Source organism: Carassius gibelio, chromosome A16 (assembly GCF_023724105.1).
Source record: "Carassius gibelio isolate Cgi1373 ecotype wild population from Czech Republic chromosome A16, carGib1.2-hapl.c, whole genome shotgun sequence".
Lineage (NCBI taxonomy): Eukaryota > Metazoa > Chordata > Actinopteri > Cypriniformes > Cyprinidae > Carassius > Carassius gibelio.
In genome coordinates, this window is record NC_068386.1 from 28,715,269 (window position 1) to 28,735,320 (window position 20,052).

A 20,052-nucleotide genomic window follows, 5' to 3' on the forward strand; every position below is an offset into this window, starting at 1 on the left:
CTTCAAGAGTCACTCAAAACATATCTGTCCCTAAGCCTATAAAGAATTATTCTTAATATACAGTTCACAATACTTCAGCTTGATATTCTAATTAAGTGAGGGTCATTTTATCAGTAAAATACATAAAATTCATATTATTTTTCTTTGAAAGATTTCTATAAATGATTTAAATCATACTTGTTTCTACAATAATTATTTAAAAGTAATCCTATAGCGCCATCTGGTGGCCATTATTGGTACTAAGAATTGCAAGCTTGATTTATATGTTATGATAGTTTTCATTTTATGCTGGCTCTTGAAAATGATAAAGCTATGAAACTTACTGTGCTTCCTTCAAATGATGACTTCTACGTATATAAAAAATTATGAAGAGTTGGAATTAAAAATGTTAAAGATATAGTAAAATAACTATTGTATTTTTTATGTTACTTTAATAAATCACTATGGCCACACCATTTAAGGTATCCTAAACCCTTTCGAAATTTAACATCTTCAGTATATGGCTTCATGTTAAAACAGTTTGGTGTGAACTAATTATGTCTTCTTAGAGGAGAATGAATTCATTTACAGGCTGATTTTATCATAAATCCACAATAACATTTCTGAGTTCTGTATCAATCTGTGTTGTTGTTTGTTTATTTTTATTTTTCATAGGAAGATAACTGACCCTTTACTCTCCTTTTTAATAAATGTTCTTATAAACCAAGAACAAGCTATTTATAGCTGTATTTATAAACTGCTTACTACTGACTATTAATATTGGGACAAGGCTTTATGAAGCATGAACTGACTATTTACTAATGAGTGCAGTTATTATAAAGTGTTATCAATGCATTTGCTAATGTTAACAAATTAGACATTATTTTACAGTGTTAATAAATCCTTTCAATGATTTGTAAGTGTTTTGTAATGATTTTATTGACCTACAAGTATTTGTGAAAGTTCTGCTTGCATTACAGCTTAGTCTTGATCTGTGAGCTGAACAGATTTACTGTTACATCCATGAGATTATGTAAATTCAAATAAATATCATGTCACAGGATGTCAGAGGTCAGTATCAAATTAATTTGAAATTATTATTTGCAGCACAAATAAGGTTTTTTAGGATTTTTACAAATCCCTAAAACTGTCAGAAAAGGATAAGGCCTAAGATTTCTATGTGAGTGGCTAAATTTATTTGTTTTTATAACTATAATGCATAAACTATAAAATTATACAAAATGTATAAAAAAAGTACAACAGTTATTCTTTTCCAATGTTTTTTATTTATTTATTTTTTTTTTTATTTACATTTAAAAAAATTAGCCTACGCAATCATTCTAAACAGCTTGAATAAAACCTGTTAATATTTATTATAGACCACTATAACTGTGTATAATCTAACAAACAAGTTTATTATGAAAATATAAGTGTGTACACCAGATAAATTGGACGATAAAGAAATTGCTAACAATAATATAATAGAGCATGTTTTAGGTTTTTAGGCGTTTAGATGCAGAAATGGACAAATCAAATGTAAAATAAAATGTAATTGATTTAATTAAATATAGATTAAGTCTTGTTAGAGCAAAATAATAAATAAATACCTACACACATTAAAAAAGCAGCCAAGATTAATGAGTTTAATTTTTTATATAGATTAAAATTGAAGACAGAAGCAGGTATATGCGGTCACTTAATATTAAAATCCAGTATATCCACTTCAGATTTATTTCTCAACAGTTTATGTTCACGTGGCTGTTTTCGTTTATATTAGCCAAGCTATTATGTATTTTGAAATAATCTTGTCCGTGATGTGTTCGTTCTTACGACGAAAGGCAGAACCCTGCAGCTCGAGAGATATATGTTATTCTTCCAGTCGCTTTCAAATAGTCTTGGGCACTTAAACGGGTCACAAACACCTATATTTAGCTCGTGTTGTGCTATAATGGATGTATTGTGTGCATTTATGGCAATAAGTTATTTAAAAAAGCTCTTAAACAAGAATAAATTCGTTAGTTTTGAACTTGTGGCACTGTGCGCGCTGATCGGAGCAGTGATTTCAAGATAGGCAGCCGCGAATATTTCATTTTCACACAAACAGTTCAAAAACATCTTAATTTAGCTCTTGGTGTGTTCTAATTGGTGAATTGTGTGATATCGCTGCAATACTTTATTTTTAATAGCTATAAAACAAGAATAAACTCGTTTTTTCTGAGCTCATCATTCCACACGCTCCTGCTCAGAGTGGTGATTCATCTCTCGTGTTTCTCACGTATCACTGACCACACATCAATTATTAATGAGCCCTGACCTGATAATAATCATATATGTTGGTTTAGCTTGTCAGTGTGAATTAAATCCAAGTATTTATTTGTATTTTAACCGATTTAAAAGTGAAACCAAAAGACAGTCTCCTCCCTTTTTAAGTCCGGTAACTGCACCTGTAGGGGCGCTATTTCTCTCAGACAATGGAAGTCTAAGCACACTCACTCAAACAGAGGGACAGAGTGAGAGGAGATGTCTGACAGTTTTTTAATTTTCTGTTATCCATACAGTGTTGTAAAGTCATGAAACTATGCATATTTACTCAGAATAACTTTTTTTTCTGTATGAAAAAAGGTTTTGAAGTGTTTGGAATTTAAAAATGCAGGAAAATTAATAATTCCATCTTTACTGTCATTTAAAAAAATCACCACGACAAAACCATCCAAGCTATCCAAAACCCATTCACAATTTAAGTTCCTCAATGTTTTTTCAACATGTAGACAAAGTTTGGTGTGTATAGTGTTACTCTCCTCTGAGCAGTATGCATTAATTCACAGCTAAATGTAAAAAACAATCCACATTCAAATCAAAATAGCCGACTTCCTGTTGGTCGTAGCTGATGACTGTGAATTAGAAAGTTGTCCGTCTTGATAAGAACAATTTTTGTACATAGTGTGGTGTCTGTAGCTAAAACTAACCCCCCCACATTTGACAAAAGGTGGCGCTATAGAGTGCCTCTTCCACGCCCTCTTATGAACTTTTGCCAGTGTCTAGCTGTCACTAATACTGATATGTGTTCTGAGTTTGATGAAATTCTAAGCATGTTATTTGCCTCAAAATCACCTGAGAAGTATTCCAGTTTGACATGTTGCCACGGCAACAATATTTTTAGATATCCAATTTCCCCCAGCAGATTCATATCGGCTGTGTTTTAACATTATTCTGATGAAGTTTGAAGCAAATCGAATAAAAATAAGATGCTGAATTCAAAGCATTTTGAAAATGACACACTTCCTGCTGCCAGTTGGTGGCACTATAACTTTGACTCCTAATAGTCACATATATGCGATCGACATCATACAATGAATAATCTGATGAAGTTTGATTAAAATCAGGAAATGTATGTGGATGGTATTAGACACTTCCTGTTTCTCAATTCTCGCCATAAATTCAACGCCTCGCCACGAGCAAACCGTTCGAGATATCAATAATCCCCTGGCAATTTTTCATCCCCAATGTCTTGAGATCATGTTGACCGAGTTTGGTGGTAAACGAGTAAAAAACCTATGACAAGTATATCAAATTCCAGAGCATGCGCTTTTTACATAACTCTAAATAGCTGACTTCCTGTTGGGCGGAGCCCAATGACATGCAATACGAAAATTGTTCGGCACAATGAGATCTATATGTGTACTGAGTTTCATATGAATATGTGCAAGTATGTGTGAGCTATACATCAACATTTATGACTGTGTTCCAGGGGGCGCCGTAGAGCCCCTGTACCACGCCCGGGTCCCAGCCTCTGCAGGCTCCTAAAGGGCACAGATTCCAAAGTGTGTGCAAATTTTCAAGAGTTTTTGAGTATGTTAGGGACCCCAAAAGCCCCCACAACTTTGACCAAAAATATGAATAATAAACCCTAAATAGCCAACTTCCTGTTGGGCGGAGCCTATGACATGCAGTGCGAAAGTTGTTTGGTTTAATGAGATCTACATGTGTACCGAGTTTCATGTGTCTACGTGCAAGTATGTATGATATATGGCCCTCAGTATTCCAGGGGGCGCTGTAGAGCCCCTGTGCCACGCCCGTGTATCAGTCTCTGCCCGACCCTAATGGCCGCAGGTTCCAATCTGTGTGCCAATTTTCAAGAGTTTTCGAGCATGTTAAGGACCCCAAAAGCCCCCGTAACGTTAGAAAAAAAAAATAATAATAATAAATATAGCTGCAAGCAGCGATGGCGGGCTCAAGCCACCAATGCCATCACCACCCCGGTGGCATCAGGTAAACTGTGCCCAGCGGGCACATGCATTCACAATATCCCTCTGGCAGTGAGGTTTTAAAGGATAGAGGGGAGCGTAGAGGGGAGCGTGCATTTGCAGTGGCTGGGCCACGACTCTGGAATACCCTGCCTTTAGAGATCAGACTGGCCCCTTCCTTGTCTATTTTTAAATCTTTGCTAAAAACTTTTTTATTTTCCTTAGTGTACTGACTACTGTGTTATGCTACATTTTGAAATGGGTGGTTTTAAATTTTTTGTCTGGTCTATTTTTATGTATGTGTAATATTCTTGCTCTTATGTTAAAGCACTTTGGTCAGCCAGGAGGCTGTTGTAAATGCGCTATACAAATAAATTGAACTTGAACTTGAACTTGAACTTGATATGGCAGTTAAAGGGTTAATCCGAATCATCTAGACTTTAAAATCACATTCACAGAACAATATATATATATATATATATATAACTTTAGTAACACTTTACAATAAGATTTCATTTATAAACATTATGTTAACATGAACAATATTTATATAGCATTCATTCATGTCAGTTAATATTCCAAACTTAAACATTAAAACATTGTTTTATTGTGATTTTCTTCCAAGCACATTTTACCAATTCCAAACCATATCAATCTTAATAACTACCATTATTTTTTATTTAATCATTTATGAGTGCTATACAATAGTCCAGGAAAGCTGGAAGAGAAAAACAGGTCAAGAAGAACTGACAAAAGAATTGCAAAAGAATTAGGAATTAATGTGAAGATTAATTTTTAGTCAATTCTGCGAGACAGACTTTCAGGAAAGGAGGTGGAATAAAAATGAGCTCCTAAATCTTAATCCCGGATTCTGGAAGATATATTCCTCAAACCATCAAACAAGAGGAGGTGGTGCTGGTCCTTCACGAGTCAGTCTAATCTGTTCATTAAGCCTATATATAAAGTCTTAATATATACTATTTCACAATACTTCATGGTATTCTAATTAAATATTTTTTTGGAATCTTAGATCTCTCAGAACCTGACACATTGTAATTCTGAGACTCCAGGAAAGTGGCAGTTCTGTAAAATGTTGGCGCTGGAGACTAAATGCTCACTGATAGTTTCACACCTAATTCACTTAAAACACACACAAACACACACACACAGTGACAGAGGGACAGAGTGACATCAGATGTATGTTTTTTAATTTTCTGTCATCCATATAATGTTGTATAGTCATGAAACTATGCATATTTCCTCAGAATGACTTGTCTTCTATGTGTACATTTTTTTGAAGTGTTTAGAAGCTGCACTTTTTTTTACTGGTTCCTTTTTTACTATTATTTCAAAAAATCACCACGACAAAACCATTCAAGCTATCCAAAATTCATTCACACCTGTTCTGTAAGATTAATTCTTTAAACAGTGGTAAAAGATGATGTGGTGCTGAACCTTCAAGAGTCACTTAAAACGTATCTGTCCATAAAGCCTATTAAGAATTATTCTTAATATACAGTTCACAATACTTCAGCTTGTTATTCTAATTAAGTGAGGGTCATTTTATCAGTAAAATTCCTAAAATACATATTATTTTATTTGAAAGATTTCTATAAATTATTTAAATCATACTCGTTTCTCCAATAATTATTTAAAAGTAATCCTATAGCTCCCTCTGGTGGCCATTATAGGTACTAAGAATTGCAAGCTTGATTTATAAGTTATGATAGTTTTAATTTTATGCTGGCTCTTGAAAATGATAAAGCTATGAAACTTACTGTGCTTCCTTCAAATGAGGACTTCTACTTATATAAAAAATTATGAAGAGTTAGCATGACAAATTTTAAAGATATAGTAAAATAACTATTGTATTTTTTATGTTACTTTAATAAATCTCTATGGCAACACCATTTAAGCTATCCTAAACCCATTCACAATTTAACATCTCAGTATATAGGCATAATGTTGAAAAAGGAGTATGGAGTAGTATGAGTAGGAGTATGAATTCATTTGCAGGCTTTATCATAAATCCACAATAAAATTTCTGAGTTCTGTATCAATCTGTGTTGTTGTTTGTTTATTTTTATCTTTTATTTTTCATAGGAAGATAACTTACTCTCATTTTTAATAAATGTGCTTATAAACCAAGGACAAGCTATTTATAGCTGTATTTATAAACTGCTTACTACTGACTATTAATATTGGGACAAGGCTTTATAAAGCATGAACTGACTATTTAATAATGAGTGCAGTTATTATAAAGTGTTATCAATGAATTTGCTAATGTTAACACATTAGACATTATTTTACAGTGTTATCAAATCCTTAAATGACTCATAAGCATTTGTGAAAGTTCTGCTTGCATTACAGCTTAGTATTGATCTGTGAGCTGAACAGATTTACTGTTACATCCATGAGATTATGTAAATTCAAATAAATATCATGTCACAGGATGTCAGAGGTCAGTATCAAATTAGTTTGAAATTATTATTTGCAGCACAAATAAGTTTTTTTAGGATTTTTAAAAATCCCTAAAACTGTCAGAAAAGGATAAGGCCTAAGATTTCTATGTGAGTGGCTAAATTTGTTTGTTTTTATAACTATAATGCATAAACTATGAAACTATACAAAATGTATAAAAAAGTACAAGTTATTCTTTTCCAATGTTTTTTATTTATTTACATTTTTTTTTTTTTTTTTTTTTTTTTGGGATTTACATTTTTAAAAATTAGCCTATGGCAATCATTCTAAACAGCTTGAATAAAACCTGTCAATATTTATTATAGACCACTATAACTGTGTATAATCTAACAAACGAGTTTATTATGAAAATAAAGTGTGTACACCAGATAAATTGGACGATAAAGAAATTGCTAACAATAGTATAATAGAGCATGTTTTAGGTTTTTAGGCGTTTAGATGCAGAAATGGACAAATCAAATGTAAAATCAAATGTAATTGATTTAATTAAATATAGATTAAGTCTTGTTAGAGCAAAATAATAAATAAATACGTACACACATTAAAAAAGCAGCCAAGATGAATGAGTTTAATTTTTTATATAGATTAAAATTGAAGACAGAAGCAGCTGGTATATGCGGTCACTTAATATTAAAATCCAGTAGATCCACTTCAGATTTATTTCTCAACAGTTTATGTTCACGTGGCTGTTTTCGTTTATATTAGCCAAGCTATTATGTATTTTGAAATAATCTTGTCCGTGATGTGTTCGTTCTTACGACGAAAGGCAGAATCCTGCAGCTCGAGAGATATATGTTATTCTGCCAGTCGCGCTTTCAAATAGTCTTGCGCACTTAAACGGGTCACAAACACCTGCATTTAGCTCGTGTAGTGTTATAATGGATGTATTGTGTGCATTTATGGCAATAATTTATTTTGAAAAGCTCTTAAACAAGAATAAATTCGTTTGTTTTGAACTTGTGACACTGTGCGCGCTGATCGGAGGCAGTGATTTCATATAGGCAGCCGCGAATATTTCATTTTCACACAAACAGTTCAAAAACATCTTAATTTAGCTCTTGGTGTGCTCTAATTGGTGAATTGTGTGATATCGCTGCAATACTTTATTTTTAATAGCTATAAAACAAGAATAAACTCGTTTTTTTCTGAGCTCATCATTCCACACGCTCCTGCTCAGAGCGGTGATTCATCTGTCGTGTTTCTCACGTATCACTGACCACACATCAATTATTAATGAGCCCTGACCTTATAATAATCATATAAGTTGGTTTAGCTTGTCAGTGTGAATTAAATCCAAGTATTTATTTGTATTTTAACCGATTTAAAATCGAAACCAAAAGACAGTCTCCTCCCTTTTTTATTCCGGTAACTGCACCTGTAGGGGCGCTATTTCTCTCAGACAATGGAAGTCTAAGCACACACACTCAAACAGAGGGATAGAGTGATATGAGATGTCTGACAGTTTTTTAATTTTCTGTTATCCATACAGTGTTGTAAAGTCATGAAACTATGCATATTTACTCAGAATAACTTTTTTTTCTTTATGAAAAAAGGTTTTGAAGTGTTTGGAATTTAAAAATGCAGGAAAATTAATAATTCCATCTTTATTGTCATTTTAAAAAATCCCCACGACAAAACCATCCAAGCTATCCAAAACCCATTCACAATTTAAGTTCCTCAATGTTTTTTCAACATGTACACCAATTTTGGTGTGTATAGTGTTACTCTCCTCTGAGCAGTATGCATTAATTCACAGCTAAATGTAAAAAACAATCCACATTCAAATCAAAATAGCCGACTTCCTGTTGGTCGTAGCTGATGACTGTGAATTAGAAAGTTGTCCGTCTTGATAAGAACAATTTTTGTACTGAGTTTGGTGTCTGTAGCTAAAACTAACCCCCCCACTTTTGACAAAAGGTGGCGCTATAGAGTGCCTCTTCCACGCCCTCTTATGAAATTTTGCCAGTGTCTAGCTGTCACTAATACTGATATGTGTTCTGAGTTTGATGAAATTCTAAGCATGTTATATGCCTCAAAATCACCTGAGAAGTATTCCAGTTTGACATGTTGCCACGGCAACAATATTTTTAGATATCAATATCCCCCCAGCAGATTTATATCGACTGTGTTTTAACATTATTCTGATGAAGTTTGAAGCAAATCGAGTAAAAATAAGATGCTGAATTCAAAGCATTTTGAAAATGACACACTTCCTGCTGCCACTTGGTGGCGCTATAACTTTGACTCCTAATAGTCACATATATGCGATCGACATCATACAATGAATAATCTGATGAAGTTTGATTAAAATTAGGAAATGTATGTGGATGGTATTAGACACTTCCTGTTTCTCATTTCTCGCCATAATTTCAAAGCCTCGCCACGAGCAAACCGTTTGAGATATCAAAAATCCCCTGGCAATTTTTCATCCCCAATGTCTTGAGATCATGTTGACCGAGTTTGGCGGCAATCGAGTAAAAAACCTATGACAAGTATTTCAAATTCCAGAGCATGCACTTTTTACATAACTCTAAATAGCTGACTTCCTGTTGGGCGGAGCCTATGATATGCAATACGAAAGTTGTTCGGCACGATGAGATCTATATGTGTACTGAGTTTCATATTAATACGTGCAAGTATGTGTGAGCTATACATCAACATTTATAACTGTGATCCAGGGGGCGCCGTAGAGCCCCTGTGCCACGCCCAGGTCTCAGCCTCTGCAGGCTCCTTCAGGCCACAGATTCCAAAGTGTGCGCAAATTTTCAAGAGTTTTTGAGTATGTTAAGGACCCCAAAAGCCCCCACAACTTTGACGACAAATATGAATAATAAACCCCAAATAGCCAACTTCCTGTTGGGCGGAGCCTATGATATGCAATACGAAAGTTGTTTGTATTGATGAGTTCTATATGTGTACCGAGTTTCGTATGTCTATGTGCAAGTATGTATGATATATGGCCCTCCATATTCCAGGGGGCGCTGTAGAGCCCCTGTGCCACGCCCGTGTATCAGTCTCTGCCCGGCCCTAATGGCCGCAGGTTCCAATGTGTGTGCCAATTTTCAAGACTTTTTAAGCATGTTAAGGGCCCCAAAAGCCCCCGAAACCTTGAAGAAAAATAATAATAATAAATAATAATAATAATAATAATAATAATAACAAATAATCCTAAGGAAAACAATAGGGCTCTCGCCCTCCAGGCTTGAGCCCTAATAACAAGAAATATAGCTGCAAGCAGCGATGGCGGGCTCAAGCCGTCAGTGCAACGCCACCCCGGTGGCATCGGGAAAACTGTGCCCAGCGGTCATAAGCATTTACAGTAACCCTCTGGCAATCAAATTTTACGGGATATGGCAGTTAAAGGGTTAATCCGACCCGTCTAGACTTTGAAATCACATACACAGAACAATATATATAACTTTAGTAACACTTTATTTTAATATATATAAAAAATGTATCGTAGCTGACACCTAAATGAACACATTACAATTGGTTTATGACTACAAGTCTTTCTCCTCAAATGCTATTGAGCTTCAAATTTGCTTTTGAGCCCATGTGAAAAAGTAGCATAATTTACATATGACTTACAGTTTGTTTTAATAAATATCAAACATTCAATTTAATGGTGTCTTATAGCTGTCACCTAGATGAACAATTACAGTTGTTTTTATGACTGTAAGTCATTCTCTTCAAATGCTACTGACGTTAGAAAAGTGTATAACAATATCACATGTAACTTTAGAGACGGTCCCTAAATTTGAGACTCTCGAATGTCCAATGTCAAGCCAACTTTATGCCTGTTTTTGTTTTGTTTTTTACTTTATTTTTCTTTTCTCTGTGCTGGATTGCTGATGTCTTTTACCCGGGCATAGATGTCCATCCATCAATTACGAACATTCATCCGCAAATCTCCGAGTGGTCGCGCGCGGATGGGAGAATGGCGCATGTTTTATTTTTTTTGAGCTACTGGGATAGTGCCCCCTCTGGGAGTTGGTGCCCTACGAAGACTGCGTATTCTGCATATAGGGAGCGGCGGTACTATCTGGAAGATATATTCCTCAAACCGTCGTACAAGAAGAGGTGATGCTAGTACTTCAAGAATCTCTCAAAACCTATCTGTTCATAAAGCCTATATATAAAGTCTTAATATAGTATTCCACAATATGTTGTCCTATTCTAATATTATTGTGGTTTTTTATTGACATTGTTATTTGCTGTTATTTTTTGTTTTAATATTGTTACTGTAGTTACTTGTTGTACGGTGACCTTGAGTGGTTTGAAAGGCGCCTTAAATAAAATGCATTATTATTATTATTATTATTATTAGCTGTACACTTGATTAAAAAAAATTAAATATCAACTTATGCAATTGTATATATATATATATATATATATATATATATATATATATATATATATATATATATATATATATATATATATATATATATATATAGTGTACAGTTTTCTTTTATTGCATCTTGAAATAAATGTTTCTGAGTTCTGTGTTTGTTTATTTTTTTTAGGAAGATTACAGCCTTTAATCTCCTCAAAATAAATGTGCATATAAACCATGAACAATTTAATTATAGCTGTATTTATAAAATGCTTACTAATGACTATTAATTTTGGGAGAAGGCTATATAAAGCAGCAACAGTTGATGTTGAGGCCTAAGATATTTCTTAAGCTGTAATGATGAAAAAACAACAACAACACAAAATTGCTTTTTTTCTGCTGGTGATTAAAGAGATGATTAAGTCTCCCTCCCTCTCTCTCTCTCTCTCTCTCTCTCTCTCTCTCTCTCTCTGACACCAAGCCCATCCCCTCTCCCACACATTCACACAAACTCAGCACACACACTTAACACACACACACTTAACACAGACACACACACACACACATTACCCACAGTGACAGAGGGACAGAGTGACATCAGATGTATGGTAGTTTTTTAATTTTCTATCATCCATATAGTGTTGTATAGTCATGAAACTATGCATATTTCCTCAGCATGACTTGTCTTCTATGTGTACATTTTGTTGAAGTGTTTAGAAGCTGCACTTAAAAAAATAAAAGACATTAACTGGTTCCTTTTTTACTGTTATTTCAAAAAAATCACCACGACAAAACCATTCAAGCTATTCAAAATTCATTCGCACCTGTTCTGTAAGATACATTCTTTAAACAGTGGTAAAAGAGGATGTGGTGCTGATCCTTCAAGAGTCACTCCAAACTTATCTGTCCATAAAGCCTATAAAGAATTATTCTTAATACACAGTATTTCACAATACTTCAGCATATTATTCTAATTAAGTGAGGGTCATTTTATCAGTAAAATACATATTATTTTTCTTTGAAAGATTTCTATAAATGATTTAAATCATACTTGTTTCTACAATAATTATTTAAAAGTAATCATATAGCGCCATCTGGTGGCCATTATTGGTACTAAGAATTGCAAGCTTGATTTATATGTTATGATAGTTTTAATTTTAAGCTGGCTCTTGAAAATGATAAAGCTATGAAACTTACTGTGCTTCTTTCAAATGATGACTTCTACGTATATTAAAAATTATAAAGAGTTGGAATGAAGAATGTTAAAGATATAGTAAAATAACTATTGTATTTTTTTATGTTACTTTAATAAATCGCTATGGCCACACCATTTAAGGTATCCTAAACCCATTCGCAATTTAACATCTTCAGTATATTGGCATCATGTTGAAAAAGTTTGGTGTGAACTACTTGTGTCTTCTTGGAGGAGTATGATTCATTTACAGGCTGATTTGATCATAAATCCACAATAAAATTTCTGAGTTCTGTATCAATCTGTGTTGTTGTTTGTTTATTTTCATTTTTTTATTTTTCATAGGAAGATAACTGACCCTTTACTCTCCTTTTTAATAAATGTGCTTATAAACCAAGATCAAGCTATTTATAGCTGTATTTATAAGCTGCTTATTAATGACTATTTAAGTTGGGACAAGACTTTATAAAGCATGAACTGACTATTTACTAATGAGTGCAGTTATTATAAAGTGTTACCAATGCATTTACTAATGTTAACAAATTAGACTTTATTTTACAGTGTTATAAAATCCTTTAATGACTTATAAGCATTTGTGAAAGTTCTGCTTGCATTACAGCTTAGTCTTCATCTGTGAGCTGAACAGTTTTACTGTTACATCCATGAGATTATGTAAATTAAGATAAATGTCATGTCACAGGATGGAATAGGTCAGTATCAAATGAGATTGAAATTATTATTTGCAGCACAAATACGTATTTTTAGAATTTTGTTTTTAATTCCTGAAACTGTCAGAAAAGGATAAGGCCTAAGAGATTTCTTAAGCTGTAATGAAAACAGCAATGTTAGCAAAAGCAACAAAAAATAACAATTTAAAATACATTTTTTTTCTGGTGATTAAATAGATGATTAAGTCTCTCTCTCTCTCTCATTGTGTCTGCCACTCAGCTCATGCCCATCCCCCACTCACAGACACACACACACACTCAGTCAGCACACATACATTCCTCAAACAGAGTGACAGAGTGAGTTGAGATGTCTGACAGTTTTTTAACTTTCTTTTAATCATACAGTGTTGTAAAGTCATGAAACTATGCATATGTCCTCAGAATGATTTGATCTCTGTATGATTTTTTTTAAGTGTTTGGAAGCTGCAATTTAAAAATACAAGACAATTAATGATTCCCTTTTTACTGTCATTTCAAAAAATCACCACGACAAAACCATTCAAGCTAACCAAAATCCGCTCGCAATTTAAGTTCCTCAATGTTTTTTCAACATGTAGACAAAGTTTGGTGAGTATAGTGAACATTTCCTTTGAGGAGTATGCATTAAATCAGAGCTCAATTTAAATATTCAAATAAAAATAGCCGACTTCCTGTTGGTCGTAGCTGATGACTGTGAATTAGAAAGTTGTCCGTCTTGAAAAGAACAATTTATGTACCAAGTTTGGTGTCTGTAGCTAAAACTAACCCCCCCCACTTTTGACAAAAGGTGGCGCTATAGAGTGCCTCCTTCACGCCCTTTTAAAAGCTTTTGCCATTGTCTAGCTATCACTAATACTGATATGTGTTTTGAGTTTCATGTAAATCTGAGCTTGTTGTCTGCCTCAAACTCACCATAACAGAACATTCAAGTTTGACACGTTGCCATGGCAACACTATATCAGATATCAATATCCCCACAACAGATTTACATCGGCCGTGTTTTGTCATTATTCTGATGAAGTTTTAAGTAAATAGAGTAAAAATAAGATGCTGAATTCAAAGCATTTGGAAAATGACACACTTCCTGCTGCCAGTTGGTGGCGCTATAATGTTGACTCTTAGTAGTCACATATATACGATCAGTATCATACAACGAACAAACCAATGAAGTTTGATCAGATTCAGGAAATGTATGTGGATGTTATTAGACATTTCCTGTTTCTCATTTCTCGCCATAATTTCAACGCCTCGCCACGAGCAAACCTTTCGAGATATCAAAAATCCCCTCGCAATTTTTCATCCCCAATGTCTTGTGATCATGTTGACCGAGTTTCGTGGCAATCAAGTAAAAAACCTATGACAAGTATATTAAATTCCAGAGCATGCTTTTTTTAAACAGCCCTGAATAGCTGACTTCCTGTTGGGCGGAGCCTATGACATAGAGCGCGAAAGTTGTTCAGCTCAATGAGATCTATAAGTGTAGTGAGTTTCATATAAATACATGCAAGCGTGTGTGAGCTATGGTTCAAGATTTCTGACGGTGTTCCAGGGGGCGCTGTAGAGCCCCTGTGCCACGCCCGGGTCCCAGTCTCTGTGGCGTCCTGATGGCCGCAGATTCCAATGAGTGTGTCAATTTTCAAGAGTTTTTGAGCATGTTAAGGCCCCCAAAAATGCCCGGAAGGTTTAAAAAAAAATAAAAAAAATAATAATAAATATAGCTGCAAGCAGCGATGTCGGGCTCAAGCCATCAGTGCAACGCCACCCCGGTGGCATCAGGATAACTGTGCCCAGCGGGCATAAGCATTTACAGTAACCCTCTGACAATCAGTTTTAAGGGATGCGGCAGTTAAAGGGTTAATCCGACCAATCTAGACTTTGAAATCACATACACAGAACAATATATATAACTTTAGTAACACTTTATTTTAATATTTATAAAAAATGTATAAGGTGTGCATTGTAGCTGACACCTATATGAACACATTACAATTGCTTTGTGACTGCAAGTCTTTCTTCTCAAATGCTATTGAGCTTCAAATTTGCATTTGAGCCCATGTGAAAAAGTTGCATAATTTACATATGACTTACAGTTTGTTGTAATAAATATCAAACATTCAATTTAATTGTGCATTATAGCTGTCACGTAGATGAACAATTACAGTTGTTTTTATGACTGTAAGTCATTCTCTTCAAATGCTACTGACGTTAGAAAAGTGTATAACAATATCACATGTAACTTTAGAGACCTTCCCTAAATTTGAGACTCTAGAAAGTCCAATGTCAAGACAACTTTATGCCTGTTTTATTTTCTTTAGTTTTCTTTTCTCTGTGCCGGATTGCTGATGTCCTATACCCAGACATAGATGTCCATCCATCAATTACGAACATTCAGCCGCAAACATGAGGTGTGAGCGGTCGCGAGCGCGGATGGGAGAATGACGCATGTTTTTTTTTTTTTTTTTTTTTTTTTGAGCAACTGGGATGGTGCCCCCTCTGGGAGTTGGTGCCCTACGAAGACTGCATACTATGTTATACTGCATAATGTTAACAAATTAGACATTATTTTACAGTGTTACCAAATCCTTAAATAATGTATTAGTGTTTTGTAATGATTTTAATGACCTATAAGCATTTGTGAAATAGTTTTGCTTGCATTACAGCTTTATCTGTCAGTTGAAGAGTTTTACTGTTACATCCATGAGATTAATAAATGTCATGTCACGTCACAGGTTGTCATAGGTCAGTATCAAATGAGTTTGAAATTATTATTTGCAGCACAAATTAGGGTTCTTAGGATGTTTTTAAATCCCTAAAACTGTCAGAAAAGGATAAGGCCTAAGAGATTTCTTAACCTGTAATGAAAGGAAAAAACACCACCATTAGCAACAACAAAAACAATAACAATTTAAAATACAGATTTTTTTTTTCCTGATTATTAAAGGGATGATTAGGTCTCTCTGTCTCTCTCTCTGCCAGACAGCCCCTCCCTACAGTCCACACACACTGTCACAGTCACCAACCCCCTCACACTCCCCCTCCCTCTCCCCCTCCCTTCCCTCACACAGACAGGGTGGCCAGAGTGAGATCATGTCAGTTGAGAAGTCTGACAGTTTTTTAATTTTCTTTTATCCATACAGTGTTGTAAAGTCGTGAAACTATGCATATTTCCTCAAAATGATTTGATCTTTGTATAAAAAAATGCTTTGAAGTGTTTGGAAGCTGCAATTTAAACATACAAGGCAATTAATGTTTCCCTTTTTACTGTCATTTCAAAAATTCACCACGACAAAACCGTTCAAGCTAACCAAAATCCGTTCGCAATTTAAGTTCCTCAATGGTTTTTCTTCATGTAGACAAAGTTTGGTGTGTATAGTGTACTTCCCCTGTGAGGAGTATGCATTAAATCAGAGCTCAATTTAAATATTCAAATCAAAATAGCCGACTTCCTGTTGGTCGTAGCTGATGACTGTGAATTAGAAAGTTGTCCGTCTTGAAAAGAACAATTTATGTACCAAGTTTGGTGTCTGTAGCTAAAACTAACCCCCCCACTTTTGACAAAAGGTGGCGCTATAGAGTGCCTCCTTCACGCCCTTTTAAAAGCTTTTGCCATTGTCTAGCTATCACTAATACTGATATGTGTTTTGAGTTTTATGTAAATCTGAGCTTGTTGTCTGCCTCAAACTCACCATAACAGAACATTCAAGTTTGACACGTTGCCATGGCAACACTATATCAGATATCAATATCCCCACAACAGATTTACATCGGCCGTGTTTTGTCATTATTCTGATGAAGTTTTAAGTAAATAGAGTAAAAATAAGATGCTGAATTCAAAGCATTTGGAAAATGGCACACTTCCTGCTGCCAGTTGGTGGCGCTATAATGTTGACTCTTAATAGTCACATATATACGATCAGTATCATACAACGAACAAACCAATGAAGTTTGATCAAATTCAGGAAATGTATGTGGATGTTATTAGACATTTCCTGTTTCTCATATCTCGCCATAATTTCAACGCCTCGCCACGGGCAAACCGTTCGAGATATCAAAAATCCCCTCGCAATTTTCCATCCCCAATGTCTTGAGATCATGTTGACCGAGTTTGGTGGCAATCAAGTAAAAGACCTATGACAAGTATATCAAATTCCAGAGCATGCTTTCCAGAGCAGAGCATGCCCTAAATAGCTGACTTCCTGTTGGGCGGAGCCTATGACATAGAGTGCGAAAGTTGCTCGGCTCAATGAGATCTATAAGTGTACTGAGTTTCATATAAATACATGAAAGTGTGTGTGAGCTATGGTTCAAGATTTCTGACTGTGTTCCAGGGGGCGCTGTAGAGTCCCTGTGCCACGCCCGGGGCCCAGTCTCTGTGGCGTCCTGATGGCCGCAGATTCCAATGTGTGTGCCAATTTTCAAGAGTTTTTGAGCATGTTAAGGCCTCCAAAAACCCCCGGAAGGTTTAATAAAAAATAAAAAAAATAATAATAATAAGAAGAAGAATAATCCTTAGAAGAACAATAGGGCTCTTCGCCCCTTCGGGCTTGAGCCCTAATAATAATAATAATAATAATAATAATAATAAACGGAGCAATTCCAAGAGGGTCCTCACACCATCGGTGCTCGGGCCCTAATAATAATAATAATAATAATAATAATAATAAACGGAGCAATTCCAAGAGGGTCCTCACACCATCGGTGCTCGGGCCCTAATAATAATAATAATAATAAACGGAGCAATTCCAAGAGGGTCCTCACACCATCGGTGCTCGGGCCCTAATAATAATAATAATAATAATAATAAATATAGCTGCAAGCAGCGATGGTGGGCTCAAGCCACCAATGCCATCTCCACCCCGGTGGCATCAGGTAAACTGTGCCCAGCGGGCACATGCATTTACAATATCCCTCTGGCAGTGAGGTTTTAAAGGATATGGCAGTTAAAGGGTTAATCCGAATCATCTAGACTTTAAAATCACATTCACAGAACAATATATATATATATATATATATATATATATATATATATATATATATATATATATATATATATATATATAACTTTAGTAACACTTTACAATAAGATTCCATTTATAAACATTGTGTTAACATGAACAATATTTATATAGCATTCATTCATGTCAGTTAATATTCCAAACTTAAACATTAAAACATTGTTTTATTGTGATTTTTTTCCAAGCACATTTTACCAATTCCAAACCATATCAATCTTAATAACTACCATTATTTTTTATTTAATCATTTATGAGTGCTATACAATAGTCCAGGAGAGCTGGAAGAGAAAAACAGGTCAAGAAGAACTGACAAAAAGAATTGCAAAATAATTAGGAAATAATGTGAAGATTAATTTTTAGTCAATTCTGCAAGACAGACTTTCAGGAAAGGAGGTGGAATAAAAATGAGCTCCTAAATCTTAATCCCGGATTCTGGAAGATATATTCCTCAAACCATCGGACAAGAGGAGGTGGTGCTGGTCCTTCACGAGTCACTCTAATCTGTTCATTAAGCCTATATATAAAGTCTTAATATATAGTATTTCACAATACTTCATGGTATTCTAATTAAATAATTTTTTGGAATCTTAGATCTCTCAGAACCTGACACCGAGTAATTCTGAGACTCCAGGAAAGTGGCAGTTCTGTAAAATGTTGGCGCTGGAGACTAAATGCTCCCTGATAGTTTCACACCTAATTCACTTAACACACACACAAACACACACACACACACACATTAACCACAGTGACAGAGGGACAGAGTGACATCAGATGTATGATAGTTTTTTAATTTTCTATCATCCATATAGTGTTGTATAGCCATGAAACTATGCATATTTCCTCAGAATGACTTGTATTCTATGTGTACATTTTTTTTGAAGTGTTTAGAAGCTGCACTTTAAAAATATAAAAGACATTTACTGGTTACTTTTTTACTGTTATTTCAAAAAATCACCACGACAAAACCATTCAAGCTATCCAAAATTCATTCGCACCTGTTCTGTAAGATAAATTCTTTAAACAGTGGTAAAAGAGGATGTGGTGCTGAACCTTCAAGAGTCACTCAAAACGTATCTGTCCATAAAGCCTATAAAGAATTATTCTTAATATACAGTTCACAATACTTCAGCTTGTTATTCTAATTAAGTGAGGGTCATTTTATCAGTAAAATACATAAAATACATATTATTTTTATTTGAAAGATTTCTATAAATGATTTAAATCATACTTGTTTCTACAATAATTATTTAAAAGTAATCCTATAGCTCCATCTGGTGGCCATTATTGGTACTAAGAATTGCAAGCTTCATTTATAAGTTATGATAGTTTTAATTTTATGCTGGCTCTTGAAAATGATAAAGCTATGAAACTTACTGTGCTTCCTTCAAATGATGACTTCTACCTATATAAAAAATTATGAAGAGTTTGGAATGAAAAAAATTAAAGATATAGTAAAATAACTATTGTATTTTTTTATGTTACTTTAATAAATCGCTATGGCCACACCATTTATGGTATCCTAAACCCATTCGCAATTTAACATTTTCAGTATATTGGCTTCATGTTAAAAAAAAGTTTGGTGTGAACTACTTGTGTCTTCTTGGAGGAGTATGAATTAATTTACAGGCTGATTTTATCATAAATCCACAATAGAATTTCTGAGCTCTGTATCAATCTGTGTTGTTGTTTGTTTATTTTTATTTTTTTATTTTTCATAGGAAGATAACTGACCCTTTACTCTCCTTTTTAATAAATGTGCTTATAAACCAAAAACAAGCTATTTATAGCTGTATTTATAAACTGCTTACTACTGACTATTAATATTGGGACAAGGCTTTATAAAGCATGAACTGACTATTTACTTTTTGAGTTTGAAATTATTATTTGCAGCACAAATAAGGTTTTTGGGGATTTTTAAAAATCCCTAAAACTGTCAGAAAAGGATAAGGCCTAAGATTTCTATGTGAGTGGCTAAATTTATTTGTTTTTATAACTATAATGCATAAACTATGAAATTATACAAAATGTATAAAAAAGTACAACAGTTATTGTTTTCCAATGTTTTTTATTTATTTATTTATTTTTTTTGGATTTACAT

The 20,052-nt window shown here is 34.3% G+C and overlaps 1 long non-coding RNA gene across 2 annotated transcripts in view; it reads left to right on the plus strand.

Annotated features, from left to right (window-relative positions):
• The window catches only part of LOC128030142 (uncharacterized), a 31,532-nt gene extending 13,150 nt beyond the window's left edge, over positions 1-18,382 (plus strand). For both annotated transcript variants that reach the window (XR_008187834.1, XR_008187833.1), the window contains exons 2-3: positions 2,966-4,958; positions 18,250-18,382. This is a non-coding gene — a long non-coding RNA (uncharacterized LOC128030142). The remainder of the gene's footprint in view (positions 1-2,965; positions 4,959-18,249) is intronic.
• Positions 18,383-20,052: the final 1,670 nt, after the last annotated feature.